This window comes from Prionailurus viverrinus, chromosome A1 (genome assembly GCF_022837055.1).
Source record: "Prionailurus viverrinus isolate Anna chromosome A1, UM_Priviv_1.0, whole genome shotgun sequence".
Classification (NCBI taxonomy): Eukaryota; Metazoa; Chordata; class Mammalia; order Carnivora; family Felidae; genus Prionailurus; species Prionailurus viverrinus.
This window is the reverse complement of record NC_062561.1, coordinates 123,901,157-123,905,016: the sequence shown is the minus strand read 5'-3', so window position 1 is coordinate 123,905,016 and position 3,860 is coordinate 123,901,157.

Genomic DNA, 3,860 nt, shown 5'->3' with positions numbered 1-3,860 from the left:
ACATGGGGCTTGAACGCTGAAACTGTGAGATCATGACCTGAGCCAAAACCAGGAGTTGGACACTTAACTGACTGAGTCACCCAGACGCCCCTAGAAAGATTTTTTTTTAGTAAAAATATATAAGGCCATTTACAATAGCATCAGAAACAAAAAATTTAGGAATAAATAGAATGAAAGCTGTATAAAACCTCTACACTAAAACTATGAAACGATACTTGAAAGAAATGAAGGAAACTGAAATAAATAGATAAATACATGTTCGTGGATACAAAGGATTAAAATTATAAAAATTTCAAGTGTACCCAAATTTAATGTACAAACTCAACTCAGTAGCATTCAAAATTCTAGCAAGACTCTTCATAGAGAATAAGTAGCTGAATTTATAGTACATGTTAAAGTGCAAAGGACCAAGAAGAGCTGGGTCCTTTGCAAGGATACCGACGATGGGATATTAGCAATAAATGGAAAGTTGCAATTAATGATGCCTAAAATCTTTTCCTTCAAGCTCTAAACTTCATATTTATTTAAAAGAATGAAGCTCTTGCGGGTGAAAGTTGAGTTCAGAAGACCCAGGCTTTCACACTGGTCATCTTTATTTACTAGGAGAAACAACCTTGAACAAGTCATTTAACTTCTCTCTTCAGTCAGTAAAGTGAAAATAATCCCTGCTTTCTCACATTATTGGGGTGAGGACAAAAATGTGCATATGGAAGCATTTTGAAAACTGTGCCACATATATATTTATTACTGCTTTTATTACTTCGGGAATTTTACTTATATCAGGAAGAAGACAGAAAAACTACACGACAGAGGCTATTTTGGGAGCTATTAAAAATATCTGAGTGGGAAGGAAGCAGCTGGGACTCTCAGGTGGAATGTGGGTGGGAATTTCCTGAGTAATTATCTGAAGGAGGGAAGAGCTTATCAAACATGGCGAAAGGGTAGCTCAACTGAAATACCATCAAAGAATAGAGAAGTTTTTTGGGATTCTGAGGACTCCTGCACCTACTGGCATTATACTTAACAGACACATAGCCAACCTGGCCGTGTGTGACAGAAGAATCAGTTAAACAATTGGGCCACAACATTTAGTGAGTATACAGGTGGTGGGAATAATTTTAAAGAACGTGGTATCAGTAAGCCAATACCTTACAGAATGAGTTATTCAATATGATCGAGATTTCTGAATAATGCAGAATTTACCCTTTACATTCCATATAGCTTAACCATATCCCAGAAGGGGAAAATATTCTAAAAATCTCTACACACATATTTTGCCTCCTTGAATAAAAAATAATACACAAAATTTAACTATCCTTGACAATTGTATAAAATACAGTTACAACTTGTGGATTTTATTAAGGTTCACGGGGTTGTCTGCCTTGCACTGTTTTTATCGTCCAATTTATGTGTTCTCTGAATTCTCCTATAAGCTTTCCTTGTGGAGTTTTTTACAGAGCTACACTCTGGCCCTCATAATCACAGGGTATTCTCCACCCCCAAGATGTAAAACTTAAAAGTGCCATTTCTTGGCAATGAGAAAGAATGAAATATGGCCTTTTGTAGCAACATGGATGGAACTGGTGAGTGTTATGCTAAGTGAAATAAGTCATACAGAGAAGGACAGATTCCATATGTTTTCACTCCTATGTGGATCCTGAGAAACTTAACAGAAGACTATGGGGGAGGGGAAGAAAAAAATGGCTAGAGAGGGAGGGAGCCAGAACATAAGAGACTCCTAAAAACTGAGAACAAACTGAGGGTTTATGGGGGGTGGGAGGGAGGGGTGGGTGGGTGATGGGTATTGAGGGCACCTGTTGGGATGAGCACTGGGTGTTGTATGGAAACCAATTTGACAATAAATTTCATAATAATAATAATAATAAAAGTGCCATTTCTGATCAGATCCCCTCTTTCCGTCTTTCCCACTCTCTCTCACTCATCTTGCTCCTACCTTTACTCATACCCAAGTTCCTTCTCCTCTTCCTATTATTGCTAACTGAATATCTTGTCTTAGTTTTCTCTCTCATTATTCCAACCTAAATCCAATGCTCAACATATCAGGTATTACCTCACCTTCAGTAACACATAATCTTGAGTTTCTACCCCTTCTCTTTGCAAAATTCCACACCTAATCAACAAAGGACAGCTATTTTCATGTGGAGGTATAGCTTATATTTAAGAAACTAAGCTCTAAACTCAGGCACATCTAATTTTGAATTTCAATTCTTCCATTTACTATTTCTTTGAACCAAGGCCATTTATTTAACTTCTCTCTGCCTCAATTCTCTCCGTAAGGTATATTCCCTGGTATGTCCATGGTGCCTGACAAAAATCATATGCAAGGTGAGTATTTGTTGAATGAAAATGAACATTACCCTCCTTAATGTCATGGAAATGCCATTAATTTCAACTACTGTTCCTTCTTTTCACTTCAAAATACATTTACAGTTTCAGTCATCCTTTCCTTTTTCCATTTTGCCTCAGGAGAAGGATGACTTAAATATTCTTCAAGGCTAATCACCCACCTCTCTTCTGTATTCCAAGGACTCCCACATCTATAGTGCATTGCCTTATCAAAGTTCCTTATAATATCCTCACTACAACAGGATGTTTCCTTTAACCCACAAACACGCTTTATCTTTCTCCTGTAAGTTACTCCCTCAGTTCTCCCTTGCCTCTTGTGTTCCCAAGGTCCTCTGAAGGGCAGTATCTACTTATGGCTTCTACTACCTTGCCTCTCATTCATTTATTCAGCATTAACCAAATCTAATTTAGCTTCTCTCCTACAATTGTACTGAAAATCACTAGCATTAGCTATTTAAAGATAAATTCATTTCTCATTTTATTTAATTTCTCATCAAAATTTGAGATGATAGTTGCACTTCCCTCTGAAGTCTCTGCCTTTCATTTCAGCGCCACTACTCTCTTCACCTATGCTTCTACCATGCAGAACATTCTTTCTCAGTCTCATTTCCTTATTTTCCTTTCCTTCACTGCCTAGCTCTCAAGTCTGGTATGTCTCAAAATTTAATTCCTGACCCATTAACTGTCAGCTACATGACATTAACTCCAAATCATCTCCGTCTCCCCCTTCAACCAAACTTCTAACTTCTAACTCTCCATCAGTCATAATTACTCACATATCCAAAACCAAACTCACTATTTCTTCCTCACACCCAAGTCTCCTCCTCTCCTGTTCCCTATATTTAGAGCTTCCCTATCCCCAGCTAGAAATGTAGAAGTCATTTTAACATCTTTTTATCCAGGTACATCTAACTGGTCACAACACCTTATTGATTCTATTAATAAAATTCCCAATCTCTATGCTTCTTTTTTAACTTCATTACTAATGCCTGCATGCTGGCTCACTTGCTTTTATTCATTCAAGATAGGGGTGCCTGTGTGGTTCAGTTGGTTAAACATTTGACTCTTGGTTTCAACTCAGGTTATGACCTCACTGTTCGCGGGATCCAGTACTGCATTAGTCTCGGGACTGATACCATGGAGCCTACTTGGGATTCTCTCTCCCCTCCACTCTCTGCCTCTCTCTCTCTCACTCTTTCAGAATAAATAAATAAACTTTTTTAAAAAAAATATAGAACTCGTGACTTTCCCTACCTGACCTTCACCTGCAGTCTGTCCTATTACAGTCAATTACACCATCATTTTCCCAACGATGCCCCAAACCTAGCCTTTGTCTTTGATTTCGCAGTTCTCTCAATGATCACATGCAATCCGTCATCTATACTAATTAATCCATGTTAATTAACTTCATCTTCACAACACCCCTATGAGGTCTAAGGCTCAGAGAAGTTAAATAGGTCACTTAAGGCCAAAGACCTAAATGAAATCAGGTC